This window comes from Sardina pilchardus, chromosome 1, assembly GCF_963854185.1.
Source record: "Sardina pilchardus chromosome 1, fSarPil1.1, whole genome shotgun sequence".
In the NCBI taxonomy this organism is placed as follows: Eukaryota; Metazoa; Chordata; class Actinopteri; order Clupeiformes; family Clupeidae; genus Sardina; species Sardina pilchardus.
Window position 1 is genome coordinate 1,252,037 of NC_084994.1, and position 27,056 is coordinate 1,279,092.

Below are 27,056 nucleotides of genomic sequence, written 5' to 3' on the forward strand. Positions count from 1 at the left end.
TTGCACGGAACTAATGTCATCATAGCTGATCAATTAGGCCTACGCAGTCAGCTAAACATTTGAAACTTGCGCAAAACGGCATGAACCCAGCATCTGCACGTCACATAAAACACAAATTGAAGCAATAAGTTGGCCATCGGATAATCCTACTGCAAAGCCTTTTCATAGGTATGCTACGTTTATGACATATAACGTTGATTACGAACACATTTCACCACAGCTGACAATTAGCTTACGACATTTTAACCGGAGCTGCCGGCTGTTTTGGCTGATTCTTGAGCTCTCAGCGGAGTGCAGACTTTGCGGAGTGTGTCTTTATCAGATGATGAAAAAACGTAGCTTATAAGCATGATTTTCTGAACTGCATTATCACTATTTTTACCCCCATACCTGTCAAGCTACAACAGAAAGCCTCTTCAGTGTGCTTAGGCCAATCGCCAAAGCCTCGTCTAGCCTGTTAATCAAATGAATGTAAGAAAGTAAAGTTGTCCGTCATGTTATTGAAAGATACATGTCTGACAACTGACTGACATGAGGGTTCACTCCTCGTTAGGCTGCGCTAAAGGAAGCACCGTGGTTATCCTCTCTTTCGTAGAGAGAGAGAGAGAGAGAGAGAGAGAGAGAGAGAGAGAGAGAGAGAGAGAGAGAGAGAGAGAGAGAGAGAAGAAAAACAATCAAGCATGAAAATGGAAATTATCGCGGCCGGAAAAGTTATCGAGCTCATTTTTTTTATCGTGCGATTTATTGATTTATTGAATATCGCGACAGGCCTACTCTCATATAACTATTGTGGAGGATCTCTAGAATATAACCATACGTGCCACTTTTGCATAGATGTTTTTAGTTAGATGAAAAACTTAAAAATCTCTAGCCTGACTCTCGCCAGACCCTTGTAGTTCCGCCATGCTCCACCAGAGGCGTTTCACTGAGCTCCACACAAGGGTCTGGACTCGAGAGCAATCCAAACTCCTTTCCTGCGAGCAAAAAATGATGAACCAATCAGGAGCGCCGAAGCGAGTGTTTGATTCAAACAACAATGGCGGCACGCAGCGAGGAGTCTTGTGCTGACATTGATTCTGCTATTTCAACCGTTTTGTCGAATCTATCGAGTATTCATTCTTTAAAAGATTAACAGAGAATAGTTTTGAAGACATTTATTGGTGGCAATGTTTTTACTCTTCTTCCGACCGGGTTTGGCAAGAGCTTGAAGAAGCCTAGCACGTCATTCAAGATAACAGGCAAGTGGTTTATCAAATCACATGCAAGGATGTTTTACAAGGACCCGCCTTCATAAATATATCTCCTATCGAGAAGTCCCAGATCCTTGTGTGAAGCAGACAGCGAACTACAGGATCTGGCGAAAGTCAGGTTAAAAAATCTCAAGGTATAGCTGACTGCGTCAGAGTGCCTGAAAAGGCCCCGGACCTCCAAGTGTTAACCTCATGGCCATGCAGGGCCTTTATGAGCATGTTTATGAGTATGGAATGCACAGTCAGTGGAAGCACACGCTGGGAGCGGCGGGGCAAAGTCTGATGGGCTGGGTGTCCCTGAAGTCACATATGTTCAACACACACTCTACACACAGGAAACACTAGCCTCGGCCAAGTCTTCTCTTCAAGCTGATCAAGACTGCTGCATTTGTTCTTCTATTTTCGTCTAGGCTGAGCGACAGCTGCAAAGACGGGGTGAGTTAGCCTAATCAAACTGTGTTAGTCATGAGGCAATATACTGTAGGTTGGTCACAAGATAGCTATCTACCTGATGCTAATATGCTGCCACATTTACATCTAGTCATTTAGCTGATGCTAATATGCTGCCACATCTACATTTAGTCATTTAGCTGATGTTAATATGCTACCACATCTACATTTAGTCATTTAGCTGTTGTTAATATGCTACCACATCTACATCTAGTCATTTAGCTGTTGTTAATATGCTACCACATCTACATTTAGTCATTTAGCTGATGTTAATATGCTACCACATCTACATCTAGTCATTTAGCTGTTGTTAATATGCTGTCACATTTACATCTAGTCATTTAGCTGATGCTAATATGCTACCACATTTACATCTAGTCATTTAGCCGATGCTAATATCCTACCACATCTACATTTAGTCATTAAGCCGATGCTAATATGCTACCACATCTACAGTGTCAATTAGCAAAATAGTTGTGGTCAGGCGCCTGATCCAAAAATTGCTTCATTACACCTCTGACCAAGAAAACCTTGGGCGCAGAGATATCAGGCAACACATGAGTACCTCGTCTTACTCAACACAGCATGGATAATCTCTCTGCCTTAGTAGCAGTGTTTCGCCCCGATATTGTCCTGAGTCAATGTTTTGCCAGAAAATCACCTCATCTTAATATGCATGGCAATTGCTACACATTGTGAATACACAGTCCACAACAAGTTTTTTTTTTGTTGTTGTTGTTTTCTGCAACATTTAGTCTTGCAATTGCTATTGTAGCGGCCATATGCCTTGACTGTCCCGTATGTGAGTCTGTGTGGGGTTTTGGTATCCACCCGTGGTGTGTGGGTCACGTGAGTGCAGGGTGTGGGAACCAATTATCCAATATAGGCACCTGGGCACCGGTGGTGCAGTATTGGAGAGGGGCTCAGTAGGGAGAGCACACTTTTCGATGACCGTATCAGTTTTTGTATCGTTTAATTTCTCGTCTTACTGGCACTAGCACTGGCACTGCACGGATGCATTAATTGGATTACATTTTAAACATGAATTTTTGGATGTTTTTAAACTTTGCTAATAAACGACAGAACTCTGAACAAGACTGTTTGCGCGTCAGCGTTGCTCCCTCCCTGTGCTCCTCGGTGGCCTAAGTATCCACCGCAACAGCTATTGAATCATTATGTTTTAACATATGTTATATTTTTTCTCAGGAAATAAAAGCACGAAGCACTTGAACGCACCTCCAACAAATCGGCAATGGGGAACGCACCATCAGAGAGTAACATGGGCAACAGGCTGAGATGCTGCACGTGTGACCGAGTTCTGCCCCCATGCATTTCCTTTGATGACTTCTACAAAGAGCATATAGATGGTCGCGATTACTACGTGTACAATAAAGGAGAGTATTTCAGACCAGTAGGCAAAGATAACGCATACGAGTGCAGATCATGTGTGCCATTCAAAGGCACGAGAGACATGGACGAGGGTGTAGTTTACCATTTCCCTACTAATGAATGATTCCCAAAAGCACTACAGACACTGATGAGGGTGTAGTTGACCATTTCCCTACTAATGAATGATTCCCAAAAGCACTGGAGACCCTGATGAGGGTGTAGTTTACCATTTCCCTACTAATGAATGATTCCCAAAAGCACTACAGACACTGATGAGGGTGTAGTTTACCATTTCCCTACTAATGAATGATTCCCATAGACGTTGGAGAAGTTGAGGAATTTTGGAGAACAGTGAGTGCCTTGTTGAGGCAACTCCAGCCCAGAAACAGGGAAACAAAGACACACAATTAATTACATTTTTGCTGAAAAGTATTGGAATGTCATCTCCCAAGGTCAAATTTTACAGTTTGATTGGAGGACAGTTGTGTTAGTCCTGGTGTTTGAATGGAGGACAGTTGTCTTAGTCCTGGTGTTTGAATGGAGGACAGTTGTCTTAGTCCTGGTGTTTGATTGGAAGACAGTTGTCTTAGTCCTGGTGTTTGACTGGAGGACAGTTGTCTTAGTCCTGGTGTTTGATTGGAGGACAGTTGTCTTAGTCCTGGTGTTTGATTGGAAGACAGTTGTCTTAGTCCTGGTGTTTGATCGGAAGACAGTTGTACTGGTCTTGGTATTTGATCTTCCATTAATGATGACTGCACCATAAAATAAGTTGACCACCAAAGATGATTATAAAGTGAAATAATGTGTTGTGAAAGAAGGGGTTTGTTCTATTGTTGTGAAAGGTGATTGTGAAGTGAAATAATGTGTTGTGAAAGAAGGAGTATGTTCTATTGTTGTGAAAGATGATTGTGAAGTGAAATAATGTGTTGTGAAAGAAGGAGTATGTTCTATTGTTGTGAAAGATGATTGTGAAGTGCAATAATGTGTTGTGAAAGGAGTATGTTCTATTGTTGTGAAAGGTGATTGTGAAGTGAAATAATGTGTTGTGAAAGAAGGAGTATGTTCTATTGTTGTGAAAGAAAAGGAACTTTCTAATTATGTGAAACGATGAATGTGCTATTGTTGTGAAAGAAAGGATTTGAATTGTTTTAAATAATAATTGTCTTAAATAACAAAGTGTTTAATAATAAATGTAGTATTTTTTGTAAAAGGTTCACATCTTGTCTGTCATTGAACTGAAACATCTGTTTGATTTGAAAAAAGATGCCTGTACTCAAAAGTATATGATATACTAATCTCCTGTTTAGTTGTTTATTAGAATTTGATATGGGTTTGCTGATCAGGGGGTTGAGTTGGATGTGAAATAACAACAAAATCACACTCTGTGTGATAATGCACAGTATTGTACTGTACAGTATACAGTATTTCCAATAGAGAGAAAGGCATCTGCCAATGCTGATGTGTTGACAATTTACTAAACATGCACACAATCTAGTCAAATGTGCACACTGCATGCTACATTGTGTACCCAATCTAGTAAAATGAGAGACGTTATTAAGATGATCAAGTGATGCAATAATGGGATAATTAATCTCTTTCCTGGTCCAACGGCTTTCAGAGCCCCTTGTTTTTCTCCATAGAATAAACTATTTTTTTTACCGCTATTCTGAATAACTTTCAAGAAAATTGTCATCTTACCACTCACTTGTTGCTTCAACCTAATCAAATCCTATTTTTTCACAGAAGCCTGGACATACCCTGGAATACAGTGTATCATTTGGAAGCAGCTGCAGTAATTACTGTTTGAGACTGCTCCTTTGTGTGTGTGTGTGTGTGTGTGTGTGTGTGTGTGTGTGTGTGTGTGTGTGTGTGTGTGTGTGTGTGTGTGTGTGTGTGTGTGTGTGTGCGTGTGCGTGCGTGTGTGTCAATATGTATGTGTGTGTGTGTGTGTGTGTGTGTGTGTGTGTGTGAGTATGCCCTGTCTGTTGGGGTAGAGCTTTGCCAACAGTTGTTTTTTTTTAAAAACAAGTCAATTTGTAAAGATAATGTGCACATAAAAAAAGAGTACATTTGCGGAAAATCTAGTTTTGTTGTGTTAAGTCTAGGAAACAAGAGATAGGCCGCACTATGCATTAACAATCATTTATTCACACAGACGCGTTTCGGCGCTCTGCCTTCCTCAGTGTCACACACTGAGGAAGGCAGAGCGCCGAAACGCGTCTGTGTGAATAAATGATTGTTAATGCATAGTGTGGCCTATCTCTTGTTTCCATGATAGTCTATACTTTGGTCAGCACTCTAAAAAAGTTATAAGTCTTGAGTGAAGCCTGCTCCTACCTTTATGAACTTTTGTGTTACGTCTAGAACATCTAGTTACGTTGTGTTACGTTATTGTTATTTTAAAGACTGCATTTGCGGTACATCTAGTTACGTTAATACATTGTGTTACGTTATTGTTATTACAAAAGCAAGTCAATTTGTACCGCAAAATGTGTCAAAGAGGATGTGCACATAAAAGTAGTGGCAAAAACGCACAAAACATTTTATTGTTAATTGTTGACTATGGGAGGAAGTAAACTGTAGGAAGTAAACTGACCATAGAAAGTTCCTGTCCAAGGATGGGCACATTAACCAGATCAGCAACAGCGCCATCTATCCATAATTCACTGTAATCCATCCACCCATTGACTTGCATTTTTGCTCATGTTTACAAATAAATAAACAGTCTTTTCCGAAGTGCTTTCCATGTTCTTACATAGATGTTGAAACACATTCATAACCTCAGCATATTATGAGGAGACTAGGACCAGTTCAATAGCACGTTTCATTTGACTGAGTTTTAAGGGTTCATATAAGATGAACTACACCTGGTTAGATTCTATCTTTTGCATTGGACTCGTCGTACTCCTGCTTGTCCACCAGGGGGATTGGTTAGGCCATGGGGTCAGTAGCATTTGCGGTGCACGATGGAGGGGCCGGACTCGTCGTACTCCTGCTTGCTGACCAGCATCGGCTCGAAGGTGGGGAGGGAGGCCACGATGGAGCCGCCGATCCAGACAGAGTTCTTGCGCTCAGGTGTCAGCACTCAAACAGGTCTGCCTCTTTATTCCTACCTATTACGCTTGAAAAAAAGAACGTTCTCTTTCTCTGATTGGCTGATAGGGTGGCCATTAACGTATAACATGCTAGAGGGTGCCAGGGATGTGATCTCCTTCTGCATACGGTATATTGGGGGCGTTGGGATAACTCACCGTGATCTTCATGTTAGAGGGTGCCAGGGATGTGATCTCCTTCTGCATGCGTTCAGTGATGCCCGGGCACATGGTGGTGCCGCCGGACATCACAATATTGGCCAACAGGTTCTTCTGGAGATCCTGGTCACACTTCATGATAGAGTTGAATATGGTCTTGTGAATGCCACAGTAGTCCATACCTGGAGGATATGAAAGAGAGGAAAGGCTGTTAGTATTGCGGCTGTTAGTATTGCTTTAGCCTACTGTACTTCTTTTCTGCCAGAGGGGCGACCAGATGAGAAAAGCTGTACATGCCCCCAGAGTACAGCACTGTGGTGGAGGTACGTGGTGGGGGGGTGGTGGGGGATGGTGAGCAGAGTCAGGTGGTCCGTGGGGAAAAAGTTTCAGGACAGAGAGTGTGTGTGTGTGTGTGTGAGTGTGTGCTTGAGAGAAAGTGTATGTGTGTGAGTGTTTGTGTGAGTGTGTGTGTGTGTGTGTGTGTGTGTGTGTGTGTGTGTCTGGGCACTCACCCAAGATGGAGGGCTGGAAGAGCGCCTCGGCACAGCGGAACCTTTCGTTGCCGATGGTGTCCGTCGGGCAGTTTGTAGCTCTTCTCCAGAGATGCGGCGGTGCCCATCTCCTGCTCGAAGTCCAGCGCCACGTAGCACAGCTTCTCCTTGATGACGCGCACGACGTCCCTCTCGGCCGTGACCTTGCGGTCGCTCAGCATCTTCATCAGGTAGCCGGTCAGATCTCGACCCCCATGTCCACGCGCTGGAGGGCTCTAATTCTACCACCATACAGTAGCCTAGAACAGAAACTTTAATTGCTACACAACAATGTTGATGGGATTTTTTGTAGCTCAGTCTCAGTCTTACGTTCTACCTTAAAAAATGCAAAACAAAAGCGTATTCGTTGTGCCTAGGCTACCTGCACAGCGGAATAATAATTCTAAAGATGAACAGATGTTCAGACGTTTGTCTCTTCAGCCACCTCGTCTATTTGCAGAACCGCACACTACAAAACTATTCTTTCGTGTGAGTGACGATGCATTCATACTGTACAGAGGAGACTGCTGCCGTCATTGATGGACGCGATGTGGGCGACGCCATCACCAGAGTCCATCACGGTACCCGTGGCGCGGCCGGAGGCGTACAGGGACAGCACGGCCGGCATGGCAACGTACATGGCAGGGGTGCTGAAAGTCTCGAACGTGATCTGTGGAGAAGAACCGCATATTGGAACATGAGAACATGATCTGTGGAGAAGAACCGCATATTGGAACATGAGAACATGATCTGTGGAGAAGAACCGCATATTGGAACATGAGAACATGATCTGTGGAGAAGAACTGCATATTGGAACATGATCTGTGGAGGAGAACCGCATAGTGGAACATGATCTGTGGAGGAGAACCGCATAGTGGAACATGATCTGTGGAGGAGAACCGCATAGTGGAACATGATCTGTGGAGGAGAACCGCATAGTGGAGCATGATCTGTGGAGAAGAACCGCATATTGGAACATGATCTGTGGAGAAGAACCGCATATTGGAACATGATCTGTGGAGGAGAACCGCATATTGGAACATGAGAACATGATCTGTGGAGAAGAACTGCATATTGGAACATGAGAACATGATCTGTGGAGAAGAACCGCATATTGGAACATGAGAACATGATCTGTGGAGAAGAACTGCATATTGGAACATGATCTGTGGAGGAGAACCGCATAGTGGAACATGATCTGTGGAGGAGAACCGCATAGTGGAACATGATCTGTGGAGGAGAACCACATATTGGAACATGATCTGTGGAGAAGAACCGCACATTGGAACATGATCTGTGGAGGAGAACCGCATAGTGGAACATGATCTGTGGAGGAGAACCGCATAGTGGAACATGATCTGTGGAGGAGAACCGCATAGTGGAGCATGATCTGTGGAGGAGAACCGCATAGTGGAGCATGATCTGTGGAGGAGAACCGCATAGTGGAGCATGAGCTGTGGAGGAGAACTGCATATTGGAACATGATCTGTGGAGGAGAACTGCATATTGGAACATGATCTGTGGAGAAGAACCGCATATTGGAACATGATCTGTGGAGAAGAACCGCATATTGGAACATGAGAACATGATCTGTGGAGGAGAACTGCATATTGGAACAGAGAACCGCATATTGGAACATGATCTGTGGAGAAGAACCGCATATTGGAACATGATCTGTGGAGGAGAACCGCATATTGGAACATGATCTGTGGAGAAGAACCGCACATTGGAAAATGAGAACATGATCTGTGGAGAATAACCACATATTGGAACATGATCTGTGGAGAAGAACCGCATAGTGGAACATGATCTGTGGAGGAGAACCGCATAGTGGAGCATGAGCTGTGGAGGAGAACTGCATATTGGAACATGATCTGTGGAGAAGAACCGCTTATTGGAACATGAGAACATGATCTGTGGAGAATAACCACATATTGGAACATGATCTGTGGAGAGGAACTGCATATTGGAACATGATCTGTGGAGAAGAACTGCATATTGGAACATGAGAACATGATCTGTGGAGAATAACCACATATTGGAACATGATCTGTGGAGAATAACCACATATTGGAACATGATCTGTGGAGAATAACCACATATTGGAACATGATCTGTGGAGAATAACCACATATTGGAACATGATCTGTGGAGAATAACCACATATTGGAACATGATCTGTGGAGGAGAACCGCATAGTGGAACATGATCTGTGGAGAAGAACCGCATATTGGACTAACTAGTGTAGTGTGTAGCGGAGTCATCTTCTCCTGTTGGTCTTGGTAGTGTTGGTATAGGGCCTAAGAGAGAGAGAGAGGGGGATAGAGAAAGAAAGAGAGAGAGAGAGAGAGGGAATGGGAGGTTGTGTGTACCTGGGTCATCTTCTCCCTGTTGGTCTTGGGGTTCAGGGGGGCCTAAGAGAGAGAGAGAGAGAGAGAGGGATAGAGAGAGAGAGGGAGAGAGAGAGGGAGGGGGAGGTAGTGTGTACCTGGGTCATCTTCTCCCTGTTGGTCTTGGGGTTCAGGCCTCTGTGAGCAGCATGCGGTGCTCGGCAGGCTTCACCTGCAGCTGGTTGTGGAAGATGTGGTGCCAGATCTTCTCCATGGCGTCCCAGCTGGACGATGCCACGCTCCATGGGGCACTCTAGCGCCAGGATGCCCCTCTTGGCATGGGCCTCCTCGCCCACTTACAAATCCTTCGCTGTGCCAACCTGAACAAACACACAGATAGTAGTCTTTTGGAGGTGTGTCATCCATCACAACCTAAACAAACACACAGATAGTAGTCTTTTTCAACCTAAACAAACACACAGATAGTAGTCTTTGTTTAAAACACACAGATATTAGTCTTTTTGAGGTGTGCCACCCATCCCAACCTAAACAAACACACAGATAGTAGTCTTTTTGAGGTGTGCCATCCATCACAACCTAAACAAACACACAGATAGTAGTCTTTTTGAGGTGTGCCATCCATCACAACCTAAACAAACACACAGATAGTAGTCATCTGGAGGTGTGCCATCCATCCCAACCTAAACAAACACACAGATAGTAGTCTTTTGGAGGTGTGCCATCCATCCCAACCTAAACAAACACACAGATATGAGTCTTTTTGAGGTGTGCCATCCATCCCAACCTAAACAAACACACAGATAGTAGTCTTTTTGAGGTGTGCCATCCATCACAACCCAAACAAACACACAGATATTAGTCTTTTTGAGGTGTGCCATCCATCCCAACCTAAACAAACACACAGATAGTAGTCTTTTTGAGGTGTGCCATCCATCACAACCTAAACAAACACACAGATATTAGGTGTCCCACCCATCCCAACCTAAACAAACACACAGATATTAGTCTTTTTGAGGTGTGCCATCCATCCCAACCTAAACAAACACACAGATAGTAGTCTTTTGGAGGTGTGCCATCCATCCCAACCTAAACAAACACACAGATAGTAGTCTTTTTGAGGTGTGCCATCCATCCCAACCTAAACAAACACACATATTAGTCTTTTGGAGGTGTGCCATCCATCACAACCTAAACAAACACACAGATAGTAGTCTTTTGGAGGTGTGCCATCCATCCCAACCTAAACAAACACACAGATATGAGTCTTTTTGAGGTGTGCCATCCATCCCAACCTAAACAAACACACAGATAGTAGTCTTTTTGAGGTGTGCCATCCATCCCAACCTAAACAAACACACAGATAGTAGTCTTTTTGAGGTGTGCCATCCATCCCAACCTAAACAAACACACAGATAGTAGTCTTTTTGAGGTGTGCCATCCATCACAACCCAAACAAACACACAGATATTAGTCTTTTTGAGGTGTGCCATCCATCCCAACCTAAACAAACACACAGATAGTAGTCTTTTTGAGGTGTGCCATCCATCACAACCTAAACAAACACACAGATATTAGGTGTCCCACCCATCCCAACCTAAACAAACACACAGATATTAGTCTTTTTGAGGTGTGCCATCCATCCCAACCTAAACAAACACACAGATAGTAGTCTTTTGGAGGTGTGCCATCCATCCCAACCTAAACAAACACACAGATAGTAGTCTTTTTGAGGTGTGCCATCCATCCCAACCTAAACAAACACACATATTAGTCTTTTGGAGGTGTGCCATCCATCACAACCTAAACAAACACACAGATAGTAGTCTTTTTGAGGTGTGCCATCCATCCCAACCTAAACAAACACACAGATAGTAGTCTTTTTGAGGTGTGCCATCCATCACAACCTAAACAAACACACAGATATTAGTCTTTTTGAGGTGTGCCATCCATCCCAACCTAAACAAACACACAGATAGTAGTCTTTTTGAGGTGTGCCATCCATCACAACCTAAACAAACACACAGATATTAGGTGTCCCACCCATCCCAACCTAAACAAACACACAGATATTAGTCTTTTTGAGGTGTGCCATCCATCCCAACCTAAACAAACACACAGATATTAGTCTTTTTGAGGTGTGCCATCCATCACAACCTAAACAAACACACAGATAGTAGTCTTTTTGAGGTGTGCCATCCATCCCAACCTAAACAAACACACAGATAGTAGTCTTTTTGAGGTGTGCCACCCATCCCAACCTAAACAAACACACAGATAGTAGTCTTTTTGAGTTGTGCCATCCATCCCAACCTAAACAAACACACAGATATTAGTCTTTGTTTAAAGCACACAGATATTAGTCTTTTTGAGGTGTGCCATCCATCCCAACCTAAACAAACACACAGATAGTAGTCTTTTTGAGGTGTCCCACCCATCCCAACCTAAACAAACACACAGATAGTAGTCTTTTTGAGGTGTGCCATCCATCACAACCTAAACAAACACACAGATAGTAGTCTTTTTGAGGTGTGCCATCCATCAGAACCTAAACAAACACACATATATTAGTCTTTTTGAGGTGTGCCATCCATCCCAACCTAAACAAACACACAGATAGTAGTCTTTTTGAGGTGTGCCATCCATCAGAACCTAAACAAACACACAGATATTAGTCTTTTTGAGGTGTGCCATCCATCCCAACCTAAACAAACACACAGATAGTAGTCTTTTTGAGGTGTGCCATCCATCAGAACCTAAACAAACACACAGATATTAGTCTTTTTGAGGTGTGCCATCCATCCCAACCTAAACAAACACACAGATATTAGTCTTTTTGAGGTGTCCCATCCATCACAACTTAAACAAACACACAGATAGTAGTCTTTTTGAGGTGTCCCACCCATCCCAACCTAAACAAACACACAGATATTAGTCTTTTTGAGGTGTGCCATCCATCCCAACCTAAACAAACACACAGATATTAGTCTTTTTGAGGTGTGGTGCCTGCAACCATTGCGACAACATCGTGAGGGACAACAGATTTACAGATGTACACACACAGAGAAGTTTCCAAGTTCGTAGCTTTGCCAACTGCAATACCACCTTTGTGGTTCATAGGTTAGAATGTGAATGTGGTTGCTTTTATGTTGGCCGCACCAATCGCAAGTTCCGACAAAGACTGGCTGAGCACAAAAATGCCATCAGGACCCAAAACCCCAACTATCCAATGGCCCAGCATTACAAGACTGCTGGCCACACTAACTAGGTCAAGGCCATGGTCATTGAGGTAGTTCAAAAAGACATCAGGGGGGGAGACCGACTGAAGCGCCTCTTACAAAGGGAAACATTTTGGATACATGCACTTAAAGCCACCACACACCCGGGCCTCAATGAGGAAATTGACTTTTCACCATTTCTGTGATTGAGAAGAGTAAATGTTTACTAATAATGTGATGTTTTGTTATATGAAATAATGCCTACATGCTCCGTAATCTGTAGAACACTGTGGTATACTGGATTTTTTCTGTATGGGACTATGTGGGTTCTAATATGTCTAGTCTCCACCTTGGTGATCCAATGTTTATTTGTTATTTTTTTGTTTTTTTTCTGTCAATACTGTATTTCAACTAGGGTATTTTAATGTGCCCTGTCAGGTGTCTTATCACATGACACAGAGTGATTGATTGCTTTATAAAGAACACCTGCGAGTGTGACCACTGATTGCCCTGAGGAAGACTCAGTAGAGTCGAAACGCGTAGGCTTATCCAAATGCAATAAAGGATTTTTAACTTTTTTCACTATATCGGTGTGCCCGGTTTTTTCAACCCTATGTGTGTTATGTTTGTACATTTAACTGGCAGTTGGGAATTGAGGCCACAAATGTTGTGGCTACTGATGTGTGTGTGTGTGTGTGTGTGTGTGTGTGTGTGTGTGTGTGTGTGTGTGTGTGTGTGTGTGTGTGTGTGTGTGTGTGTGTGTGTGTGTGTGTGTGTGTGTGTGTGTGTGTGTGTGTGTGTGTATGTGTGTGTGTGTATAGAGGAAGCAGAAGTATGGAAACTTGTGAAGTTGCTTGTGTGTGTGCACTGTGGGGAAAGCATGTCTCTTTCTCCATACTCACTCACTTCCTCTTCTTTCACCATACTCACTCTCTTCAAAAGCATAGTTCCCACTAGAGACTGCATAGGAGCAAAAGCAGCAGAGAGAGAGAGAGAGCGATAGAAACACAGATAGAGTGAGTGAGAGAAACAGAGAGATAGAGTGAGAGAAAGAGAGATAGAGAGAGAGAAACAGAGATAGAGAGAGAGAAAGAGAGAGATAGAGAGAGAAACAGAGAGAGATATAGAGTGAGAGAGAAACAGAGATAGAGTGAGAGAAACAGAGAGAGAGAGAGCGATAGAAACACAGAGAGAGAGAGTGAGAGAAACAGAGAGATAGAGAGAGAAATAGAGAGATATAGAGTGAGAGAAAAACAGAGAGAGAGCACCTAACAGGAGAGCTGACAGATAAATCCTCCACTGAAGTGAAGTGAACTGATACCAACCCAGGTAACTGTAACCGCCTCTGCTTCATGTTTTACACTAAAGCAGGTAACTGTAACTCTGCTCCATAGTTCATGTTTTACACTAACGCAGGTGACTGTAACTGTAACTCTGCTCCATAGTTCATGTTTTACACTAAAGCAGGTAACTGTAACTGTAACTCTGCTCCATAGTTCATGTTTTACACTAAAGCAGATGACTGTAACTCTGCTCCATAGTTCATGTTTTACACTAAAGCAGGTAACTGTAACTCTGCTCCATAGTTCATGTTTTACACTAAAGCAGGTAACTGTAGCTCTGCTCCATAGTTCATGTTTTACACTAAAGCAGGTAACTGTAACTGTAACTCTGCTCCATAGTTCATGTTTTACACTAAAGCAGGTAACTGTAACTTTAACTCTGCTCCATAGTTCATGTTTTACACTAAAGCAGGTAACTGTAACTCTGCTCCATAGTTCATGTTTTACACTAAAGCAGGTAACTGTAGCTCTGCTCCATAGTTCATGTTTTACACTAAAGCAGGTAACTGTAACTGTAAATCTGCTCCATAGTTCATGTTTTACACTAAAGCAGGTAACTGTAACTCTGCTCCATAGTTCATGTTTTACACTAAAGCAGGTAACTGTAACTCTGCTCCATAGTTCATGTTTTACACTAAAGCAGGTAACTGTAACTCTGCTCCATAGTTCATGTTTTACACTAAAGCAGGTAACTGTAACTGTAACTCTGCTCCATAGTTCATGTTTTACACTAAAGCAGGTGACTGTAACTCTGCTCCATAGTTCATGTTTTACACTAAAGCAGGTAACTGTAACTCTGCTCCATAGTTCATGTTTTACACTAAAGCAGGTAACTGTAACTCTGCTCCATAGTTCATGTTTTACACTAAAGCAGGTAACTGTAACTGTAACTCTGCTCCATAGTTCATGTTTTACACTAAAGCAGGTAACTGTAACTCTGCTCCATAGTTCATGTTTTACACTAAAGCAGGTAACTGTAACTCTGCTCCATAGTTCATGTTTTACACTAAAGCAGGTGACTGTAACTGTAACTCTGCTCCATAGTTCATGTTTTACACTAAAGCAGGTAACTGTAACTCTGCTCCATAGTTCATGTTTTACACTAAAGCAGGTAACTGTAACTCTGCTCCATAGTTCATGTTTTACACTAAAGCAGGTAACTGTAACTCTGCTCCATAGTTCATGTTTTACACTAAAGCAGGTAACTGTAACTCTGCTCCATAGTTCATGTTTTACACTAAAGCAGGTAACTGTAACTGTAGCTCTGCTCCATAGTTCATGTTTTACACTAAAGCAGGTGACTGTAACTGTAACTCTGCTCCATAGTTCATGTTTTACACTAAAGCAGGTAACTGTAACTCTGCTCCATAGTTCATGTTTTACACTAAAGCAGGTAACTGTAACTGTAACTCTGCTCCATAGTTCATGTTTTACACTAAAGCAGGTAACTGTAACTGTAACTCTGCTCCATAGTTCATGTTTTACACTAAAGCAGGTAACTGTAACTCTGCTCCATAGTTCATGTTTTACACTAAAGCAGGTAACTGTAACTGTAACTCTGCTCCATAGTTCATGTTTTACACTAAAGCAGGTAACTGTAACTCTGCTCCATAGTTCATGTTTTACACTAAAGCAGGTAACTGTAACTGTAACTCTGCTCCATAGTTCATGTTTTACACTAAAGCAGGTAACTGTAACTCTGCTCCATAGTTCATGTTTTACACTAAAGCAGGTGACTGTAACTGTAACTCTGCTCCATAGTTCATGTTTTACACTAAAGCAGGTAACTGTAACTGTAACTCTGCTCCATAGTTCATGTTTTACACTAAAGCAGGTGACTGTAACTGTAACTCTGCTCCATAGTTCATGTTTTACACTAAAGCAGGTGACTGTAAGTGTAACTCTGCTCCATAGTTCATGTTTTACACTAAAGCAGGTGACTGTAACTCTGCTCCATAGTTCATGTTTTACACTAAAGCAGGTGACTGTAACTGTAACTCTGCTCCATAGTTCATGTTTTACACTAAAGCAGGTGACTGTAAGTGTAACTCTGCTCCATAGTTCATGTTTTACACTAAAGCAGGTAACTGTAACTCTGCTCCATAGTTCATGTTTTACACTAAAGCAGGTAACTGTAACTCTGCTCCATAGTTCATGTTTTACACTAAAGCAGGTAACTGTAACTGTAACTCTGCTCCATAGTTCATGTTTTACACTAAAGCAGGTGACTGTAACTCTGCTCCATAGTTCATGTTTTACACTAAAGCAGGTAACTGTAACTGTAACTCTGCTCCATAGTTCATGTTTTACACTAAAGCAGGTACCTGTAACTGTAACTCTGCTCCATAGTTCATGTTTTACACTAAAGCAGGTAACTGTAACTGTAGCTCTGCTCCATAGTTCATGTTTTACACTAAAGCAGGTAACTGTAACTCTGCTCCATAGTTCATGTTTTACACTAAAGCAGGTACCTGTAACTGTAACTCTGCTCCATAGTTCATGTTTTACACTAAAGCAGGTACCTGTAACTGTAACTCTGCTCCATAGTTCATGTTTTACACTAAAGCAGGTAACTGTAACTCTGCTCCATAGTTCATGTTTTACACTAACGCAGGTAACTGTAACTGTAACTCTGCTCCATAGTTCATGTTTTACACTAAAGCAGGTAACTGTAACTCTGCTCCATAGTTCATGTTTTACACTAAAGCAGGTAACTGTAACCAGCTCTGCTCCATAGTTCATGTTTTACACTAAAGCAGGTAACTGTAACTGTAACTCTGCTCCATAGTTCATGTTTTACACTAAAGCAGGTAACTGTAACTGTAACTCTGCTCCATAGTTCATGTTTTACACTAAAGCAGGTAACTGTAACTCTGCTCCATAGTTCATGTTTTACACTAAAGCAGGTAACTGTAACTCTGCTCCATAGTTCATGTTTTACACTAAAGCAGGTAACTGTAACTGTAACTCTGCTCCATAGTTCATGTTTTACACTAAAGCAGGTAACTGTAACTGTAACTCTGCTCCATAGTTCATGTTTTACACTAAAGCAGGTAACTGTAACTTTAACTCTGCTCCATAGTTCATGTTTTACACTAAAGCAGGTAACTGTAACTCTGCTCCATAGTTCATGTTTTACACTAAAGCAGGTAACTGTAGCTCTGCTCCATAGTTCATGTTTTACACTAAAGCAGGTAACTGTAACTGTAACTCTGCTCCATAGTTCATGTTTTACACTAAAGCAGGTAACTGTAGCTCTGCTCCATAGTTCATGTTTTACACTAAAGCAGGTAACTGTAACTGTAACTCTGCTCCATAGTTCATGTTTTACACTAAAGCAGGTAACTGTAACTCTGCTCCATAGTTCATGTTTTACACTAAAGCAGGTAACTGTAACTCTGCTCCATAGTTCATGTTTTACACTAAAGCAGGTGACTGTAACTGTAACTCTGCTCCATAGTTCATGTTTTACACTAAAGCAGGTAACTGTAACTGTAGCTCTGCTCCATAGTTCATGTTTTACACTAAAGCAGGTAACTGTAACTCTGCTCCATAGTTCATGTTTTACACTAAAGCAGGTAACTGTAACTGTAACTCTGCTCCATAGTTCATGTTTTACACTAAAGCAGGTAACTGTAACTCTGCTCCATAGTTCATGTTTTACACTAAAGCAGGTAACTGTAACTGTAACTCTGCTCCATAGTTCATGTTTTACACTAAAGCAGGTAACTGTAACTCTGCTCCATAGTTCATGTTTTACACTAAAGCAGGTACCTGTAACTGTAACTCTGCTCCATAGTTCATGTTTTACACTAAAGCAGGTAACTGTAACTCTGCTCCATAGTTCATGTTTTACACTAAAGCAGGTAACTGTAACTGTAACTCTGCTCCATAGTTCATATTTTACACTAAAGCAGGTAACTGTAACTGTAAATCTGCTCCATAGTTCATGTTTTACACTAAAGCAGGTAACTGTAACTCTGCTCCATAGTTCATGTTTTACACTAAAGCAGGTAACTGTAACTCTGCTCCATAGTTCATGTTTTACACTAAAACAGGTAACTGTAACTCTGCTCCATAGTTCATGTTTTACACTAAAGCAGGTAACTGTAACTGTAACTCTGCTCCATAGTTCATGTTTTACACTAAAGCAGGTAACTGTAACTCTGCTCCATAGTTCATGTTTTACACTAAAGCAGGTACCTGTAACTGTAACTCTGCTCCATAGTTCATGTTTTACACTAAAGCAGGTAACTGTAACTCTGCTCCATAGTTCATGTTTTACACTAAAGCAGGTAACTGTAACTGTAACTCTGCTCCATAGTTCATGTTTTACACTAAAGCAGGTAACTGTAACTCTGCTCCATAGTTCATGTTTTACACTAAAGCAGGTAACTGTAACTGTAACTCTGCTCCATAGTTCATGTTTTACACTAAAGCAGGTGACTGTAACTGTAACTCTGCTCCATAGTTCATGTTTTACACTAAAGCAGGTAACTGTAACTCTGCTCCATAGTTCATGTTTTACACTAAAGCAGGTAACTGTAACTGTAACTCTGCTCCATAGTTCATGTTTTACACTAAAGCAGGTAACTGTAACTCTGCTCCATAGTTCATGTTTTACACTAAAGCAGGTAACTGTAACTCTGCTCCATAGTTCATGTTTTACACTAAAGCAGGTAACTGTAACTCTGCTCCATAGTTCATGTTTTACACTAAAGCAGGTAACTGTAACTGTAACTCTGCTCCATAGTTCATGTTTTACACTAAAGCAGGTAACTGTAACTCTGCTCCATAGTTCATGTTTTACACTAAAGCAGGTAACTGTAACTGTAACTCTGCTCCATAGTTCATGTTTTACACTAAAGCAGGTGACTGTAACTGTAACTCTGCTCCATAGTTCATGTTTTACACTAAAGCAGGTAACTGTAACTCTGCTCCATAGTTCATGTTTTACACTAAAGCAGGTAACTGTAACTGTAAATCTGCTCCATAGTTCATGTTTTACACTAAAGCAGGTAACTGTAACTCTGCTCCATAGTTCATGTTTTACACTAAAGCAGGTAACTGTAACTGTAACTCTGCTCCATAGTTCATGTTTTACACTAAAGCAGGTAACTGTAACTCTGCTCCATAGTTCATGTTTTACACTAAAGCAGGTAACTGTAACTGTAACTCTGCTCCATAGTTCATGTTTTACACTAAAGCAGGTAACTGTAACTCTGCTCCATAGTTCATGTTTTACACTAAAGCAGGTAACTGTAACTCTGCTCCATAGTTCATGTTTTACACTAAAGCAGGTAACTGTAACTGTAACTCTGCTCCATAGTTCATGTTTTACACTAAAGCAGGTAACTGTAACTCTGCTCCATAGTTCATGTTCTACACTAAAGCAGGTAACTGTAACTCTGCTCCATAGTTCATGTTTTACACTAAAGCAGGTAACTGTAACTCTGCTCCATAGTTCATGTTTTACACTAAAGCAGGTAACTGTAACTGTAACTCTGCTCCATAGTTCATGTTTTACACTAAAGCAGGTAACTGTAACTCTGCTCCATAGTTCATGTTCTACACTAAAGCAGGTAACTGTAACTCTGCTCCATAGTTCATGTTTTACACTAAAGCAGGTACCTGTAACTCTGCTCCATAGTTCATGTTTTACACTAAAGCAGGTAACTGTAACTGTAACTCTGCTCCATAGTTCATGTTTTACACTAAAGCAGGTAACTGTAACTGTAACTCTGCTCCATAGTTCATGTTTTACACTAAAGCAGGTAACTGTAACTCTGCTCCATAGTTCATGTTTTACACTAAAGCAGGTAACTGTAACTCTGCTCCATAGTTCATGTTTTACACTAAAGCAGGTAACTGTAACTCTGCTCCATAGTTCATGTTTTACACTAAAGCAGGTAACTGTAACTGTAACTCTGCTCCATAGTTCATGTTTTACACTAAAGCAGGTAACTGTAACTCTGCTCCATAGTTCATGTTTTACACTAAAGCAGGTAACTGTAACTGTAGCTCTGCTCCATAGTTCATGTTTTACACTAAAGCAGGTAACTGTAACTGTAACTCTGCTCCATAGTTCATGTTTTACACTAAAGCAGGTAACTGTAACTCTGCTCCATAGTTCATGTTTTACACTAAAGCAGGTAACTGTAACTCTGCTCCATAGTTCATGTTTTACACTAAAGCAGGTACCTGTAACTGTAGCTCTGCTCCATAGTTCATGTTTTACACTAAAGCAGGTAACTGTAACTCTGCTCCATAGTTCATGTTTTACACTAAAGCAGGTAACTGTAACTGTAGCTCTGCTCCATAGTTCATGTTTTACACTAAAGCAGGTAACTGTAACTCTGCTCCATAGTTCATGTTTTACACTAAAGCAGGTAACTGTAACTCTGCTCCATAGTTCATGTTTTACACTAAAGCAGGTAACTGTAACTGTAACTCTGCTCCATAGTTCATGTTTTACACTAAAGCAGGTAACTGTAACTCTGCTCCATAGTTCATGTTTTACACTAAAGCAGGTAACTGTAACTCTGCTCCATAGTTCATGTTTTACACTAAAGCAGGTACCTGTAACTGTAACTCTGCTCCATAGTTCATGTTTTACACTAAAGCAGGTAACTGTAACTCTGCTCCATAGTTCATGTTTTACACTAAAGCAGGTAACTGTAACTGTAGCTCTGCTCCATAGTTCATGTTTTACACTAAAGCAGGTAACTGTAACTTTAACTCTGCTCCATAGTTCATGTTTTACACTAAAGCAGGTAACTGTAACTCTGCTCCATAGTTCATGTTCTACACTAAAGCAGGTAACTGTAACTGTAGCTCTGCTCCATAGTTCATGTTTTACACTAAAGCAGGTAACTGTAACTGTAACTCTGCTCCATAGTTCATGTTTTACACTAAAGCAGGTAACTGTAACTGTAGCTCTGCTCCATAGTTCATGTTTTACACTAAAGCAGGTAACTGTAACTGTAACTCTGCTCCATAGTTCATGTTTTACACTAAAGCAGGTAACTGTAACTGTAACTCTGCTCCATAGTTCATGTTTTACACTAAAGCAGGTAACTGTAACTCTGCTCCATAGTTCATGTTTTACACTAAAGCAGGTAACTGTAACTCTGCTCCATAGTTCATGTTTTACACTAAAGCAGGTAACTGTAACTCTGCTCCATAGTTCATGTTTTACACTAAAGCAGGTAACTGTAACTCTGCTCCATAGTTCATGTTTTACACTAAAGCAGGTAACTGTAACTGTAACTCTGCTCCATAGTTCATGTTTTACACTAAAGCAGGTAACTGTAACTCTGCTCCATAGTTCATGTTTTACACTAAAGCAGGTAACTGTAACTCTGCTCCATAGTTCATGTTTTACACTAAAGCAGGTACCTGTAACTGTAACTCTGCTCCATAGTTCATGTTTTACACTAAAGCAGGTAACTGTAACTGTAACTCTGCTCCATAGTTCATGTTTTACACTAAAGCAGGTAACTGTAACTGTAACTCTGCTCCATAGTTCATGTTTTACACTAAAGCAGGTGACTGTAACTGTAACTCTGCTCCATAGTTCATGTTTTACACTAAAGCAGGTAACTGTAACTCTGCTCCATAGTTCATGTTTTACACTAAAGCAGGTAACTGTAACTGTAACTCTGCTCCATAGTTCATGTTTTACACTAAAGCAGGTAACTGTAACTCTGCTCCATAGTTCATGTTTTACACTAAAGCAGGTAACTGTAACTCTTCTCCATAGTTCATGTTTTACACTAAAGCAGGTAACTGTAACTCTGCTCCATAGTTCATGTTTTACACTAAAGCAGGTAACTGTAACTGTAGCTCTGCTCCATAGTTCATGTTTTACACTAAAGCAGGTAACTGTAACTGTAACTCTGCTCCATAGTTCATGTTTTACACTAAAGCAGGTGACTGTAACTCTGCTCCATAGTTCATGTTTTACACTAAAGCAGGTAACTGTAACTCTGCTCCATAGTTCATGTTTTACACTAAAGCAGGTAACTGTAACTCTGCTCCATAGTTCATGTTTTACACTAAAGCAGGTAACTGTAACTCTGCTCCATAGTTCATGTTTTACACTAAAGCAGGTAACTGTAACTCTGCTCCATAGTTCATGTTTTACACTAAAGCAGGTAACTGTAACTGTAACTCTGCTCCATAGTTCATGTTTTACACTAAAGCAGGTAACTGTAGCTGTAACTCTGCTCCATAGTTCATGTTTTACACTAAAGCAGGTAACTGTAGCTCTGCTCCATAGTTCATGTTTTACACTAAAGCAGGTAACTGTAACTGTATCTCTGCTCCATAGTTCATGTTTTACACTAAAGCAGGTACCTGTAACTGTAACTCTGCTCCATAGTTCATGTTTTACACTAAAGCAGGTAACTGTAACTCTGCTCCATAGTTCATGTTTTACACTAAAGCAGGTACCTGTAACTGTAACTCTGCTCCATAGTTCATGTTTTACACTAAAGCAGGTAACTGTAACTCTGCTCCATAGTTCATGTTTTACACTAAAGCAGGTAACTGTAACTGTAGCTCTGCTCCATAGTTCATGTTTTACACTAAAGCAGGTAACTGTAACTCTGCTCCATAGTTCATGTTTTACACTAAAGCAGGTAACTGTAACTCTGCTCCATAGTTCATGTTTTACACTAAAGCAGGTAACTGTAACTGTAACTCTGCTCCATAGTTCATGTTTTACACTAAAGCAGGTAACTGTAACTCTGCTCCATAGTTCATGTTTTACACTAAAGCAGGTACCTGTAACTGTAACTCTGCTCCATAGTTCATGTTTTACACTAAAGCAGGTAACTGTAACTGTAACTCTGCTCCATAGTTCATGTTTTACACTAAAGCAGGTAACTGTAACTCTGCACCATAGTTCATGTTTTACACTAAAGCAGGTAACTGTAACTTTAACTCTGCTCCATAGTTCATGTTTTACACTAAAGCAGGTAACTGTAACTCTGCTCCATAGTTCATGTTTTACACTAAAGCAGGTAACTGTAACTCTGCTCCATAGTTCATGTTTTACACTAAAGCAGGTAACTGTAACTGTAAATCTGCTCCATAGTTCATGTTTTACACTAAAGCAGGTAACTGTAACTCTGCTCCATAGTTCATGTTCTACACTAAAGCAGGTAACTGTAACTCTGCTCCATAGTTCATGTTTTACACTAAAGCAGGTAACTGTAACTCTGCTCCATAGTTCATGTTTTACACTAAAGCAGGTAACTGTAACTCTGCTCCATAGTTCATGTTTTACACTAAAGCAGGTAACTGTAACTCTGCTCCATAGTTCATGTTTTACACTAAAGCAGGTAACTGTAACTGTAACTCTGCTCCATAGTTCATGTTTTACACTAAAGCAGGTAACTGTAACTCTGCTCCATAGTTCATGTTTTACACTAAAGCAGGTAACTGTAACTGTAACTCTGCTCCATAGTTCATGTTTTACACTAAAGCAGGTAACTGTAACTCTGCTCCATAGTTCATGTTTTACACTAAAGCAGGTACCTGTAACTGTAACTCTGCTCCATAGTTCATGTTTTACACTAAAGCAGGTAACTGTAACTCTGCTCCATAGTTCATGTTTTACACTAAAGCAGGTAACTGTAACTGTAACTCTGCTCCATAGTTCATGTTTTACACTAAAGCAGGTAACTGTAACTCTGCTCCATAGTTCATGTTTTACACTAAAGCAGGTAACTGTAACTCTGCTCCATAGTTCATGTTTTACACTAAAGCAGGTAACTGTAACTCTGCTCCATAGTTCATGTTTTACACTAAAGCAGGTAACTGTAACTGTAACTCTGCTCCATAGTTCATGTTTTACACTAAAGCAGGTAACTGTAACTGTAAATCTGCTCCATAGTTCATGTTTTACACTAAAGCAGGTAACTGTAACTCTGCTCCATAGTTCATGTTTTACACTAAAGCAGGTAACTGTAACTCTGCTCCATAGTTCATGTTTTACACTAAAACAGGTAACTGTAACTCTGCTCCATAGTTCATGTTTTACACTAAAGCAGGTAACTGTAACTGTAACTCTGCTCCATAGTTCATGTTTTACACTAAAGCAGGTGACTGTAACTGTAACTCTGCTCCATAGTTCATGTTTTACACTAAAGCAGGTAACTGTAACTCTGCTCCATAGTTCATGTTTTACACTAAAGCAGGTAACTGTAACTGTAACTCTGCTCCATAGTTCATGTTTTACACTAAAGCAGGTAACTGTAACTGTAGCTCTGCTCCATAGTTCATGTTTTACACTAAAGCAGGTAACTGTAACTGTAACTCTGCTCCATAGTTCATGTTTTACACTAAAGCAGGTAACTGTAACTGTAACTCTGCTCCATAGTTCATGTTTTACACTAAAGCAGGTAACTGTAACTCTGCTCCATAGTTCATGTTCTACACTAAAGCAGGTAACTGTAACTCTGCTCCATAGTTCATGTTCTACACTAAAGCAGGTAACTGTAACTCTGCTCCATAGTTCATGTTTTACACTAAAGCAGGTAACTGTAACTCTGCTCCATAGTTCATGTTTTACACTAAAGCAGGTAACTGTAACTGTAACTCTGCTCCATAGTTCATGTTTTACACTAAAGCAGGTAACTGTAACTGTAAATCTGCTCCATAGTTCATGTTTTACACTAAAGCAGGTGACTGTAACTGTAACTCTGCTCCATAGTTCATGTTTTACACTAAAGCAGGTAACTGTAACTCTGCTCCATAGTTCATGTTTTACACTAAAGCAGGTAACTGTAACTCTGCTCCATAGTTCATGTTTTACACTAAAGCAGGTAACTGTAACTGTAACTCTGCTCCATAGTTCATGTTTTACACTAAAGCAGGTAACTGTAACTGTAACTCTGCTCCATAGTTCATGTTTTACACTAAAGCAGGTAACTGTAACTCTGCTCCATAGTTCATGTTTTACACTAAAGCAGGTAACTGTAACTGTAACTCTGCTCCATAGTTCATGTTTTACACTAAAGCAGGTAACTGTAACTCTGCTCCATAGTTCATGTTTTACACTAAAGCAGGTAACTGTAACTCTGCTCCATAGTTCATGTTTTACACTAAAGCAGGTACCTGTAACTGTAACTCTGCTCCATAGTTCATGTTTTACACTAAAGCAGGTAACTGTAACTCTGCTCCATAGTTCATGTTTTACACTAAAGCAGGTACCTGTAGCTGTAACTCTGCTCCATAGTTCATGTTTTACACTAAAGCAGGTAACTGTAGCTCTGCTCCATAGTTCATGTTTTACACTAAAGCAGGTACCTGTAACTGTAACTCTGCTCCATAGTTCATGTTTTACACTAAAGCAGGTACCTGTAACTGTAACTCTGCTCCATAGTTCATGTTTTACACTAAAGCAGGTAACTGTAACTGTAACTCTGCTCCATAGTTCATGTTTTACACTAAAGCAGGTAACTGTAACTCTGCTCCATAGTTCATGTTTTACACTAAAGCAGGTAACTGTAACTCTGCTCCATAGTTCATGTTTTACACTAAAGCAGGTAACTGTAACTCTGCTCCATAGTTCATGTTTTACACTAAAGCAGGTGACTGTAACTGTAACTCTGCTCCATAGTTCATGTTTTACACTAAAGCAGGTAACTGTAACTCTGCTCCATAGTTCATGTTTTACACTAAAGCAGGTAACTGTAACTGTAACTCTGCTCCATAGTTCATGTTTTACACTAAAGCAGGTAACTGTAACTCTGCTCCATAGTTCATGTTTTACACTAAAGCAGGTAACTGTAACTCTGCTCCATAGTTCATGTTTTACACTAAAGCAGGTAACTGTAACTCTGCTCCATAGTTCATGTTTTACACTAAAGCAGGTAACTGTAACTGTAACTCTGCTCCATAGTTCATGTTTTACACTAAAGCAGGTAACTGTAACTCTGCTCCATAGTTCATGTTTTACACTAAAGCAGGTAACTGTAACTCTGCTCCATAGTTCATGTTTTACACTAAAGCAGGTAACTGTAACTGTAGCTCTGCTCCATAGTTCATGTTTTACACTAAAGCAGGTAACTGTAACTGTAACTCTGCTCCATAGTTCATGTTTTACACTAAAGCAGGTAACTGTAACTCTGCTCCTTAGTTCATGTTTTACACTAAAGCAGGAGATACACCGACCCGACGGTTGGACGTCTGGAGGAGTTGTACTGTATGGGGTTGGAGGTCTGGAGGAGTTGTACTGTATGGAGTTGGAGGTCTGGAGGAGTTGTACTGTATGGGGTTGGAGGTCTGGAGGAGTTGTACTCTATGGGGTTAGAGGTCTGGAGGAGTTGTACTGTATGGAGTTGGAGGTCTGGAGGAGTTGTACTGTATGGAGGAGTTGTAATGTATGGGGTTGGAGGTCTGGAGGAGTTGTACTGTATGGAGTTGGAGGTCTGGAGGAGTTGTACTGTATGGAGGAGTTGTACTGTATGGGGTTGGAGGTCTGGAGGAGTTGTAATGTATGGGGTTGGAGGTCTGGAGGAGTTGTACTGTATGGGGTTGGAGGTCTGGAGGAGTTGTACTGTATGGGGTTAGAGGTCTGGAGGAGTTGTACTGTATGGGGTTGGAGGTCTGGAGGAGTTGTACTGTATGGGGTTGGAGGTCTGGAGGAGTTGTACTGTATGGGGTTAGAGGTCTGGAGGAGTTGTACTGTATGGGGTTGGAGGTCTGGAGGAGTTGTACTGTATGGGGCTGCACTTCTGGAGGAGTTGTACTGTATGGGGTTGGAGGTCTGGAGGAGTTGGACTGTATGGGGCTGAGAAGAAAGGAGTTGGGAGTTGGCTCAAGTCTGGCGATGTATGTAGGCTTTAAGTGTATCCTCATGTGGATGGATGGTTGATTGCATTTTGATATTTAAGTTTGCCTCTTCTTGTTTCTATACCTAATCTCTGAAAAACTTCAGTGAGCTGAAATCTGATCAAGGTGTTTTTGTTTTTCGTAACATACAGTATGTAAACAGTGACTTAACAGTGATCTCAATCTACAGTTCTATGAATATAATACACATTGAAGGCATGCTTGACCTTGAATTTCCCCTTGGGGATCAATAAAGTATCTATCTATCTATCTATCTATCTATCTGCTTTGTACCTTAACATAGCATTTCCAAAATGATTTGATGGCAAATAACCTCATAACATGACGAGTGCCACTTCTGTCTGTGTGGCCCTCTACAGGCAATATCCAACCAATCGACGATCTGTGTGCTGATGCCTATGTGCCGTCTGAAT

The 27,056-nt window shown here is 41.0% G+C and overlaps 1 pseudogene; it reads right to left on the reverse strand.

Moving 5' to 3' along the window:
• Positions 1-6,033: 6,033 nt before the first annotated feature.
• LOC134080585 (actin, cytoplasmic 1-like) lies at positions 6,034-9,571 on the reverse strand (annotated as a pseudogene).
• Positions 9,572-27,056: the final 17,485 nt, after the last annotated feature.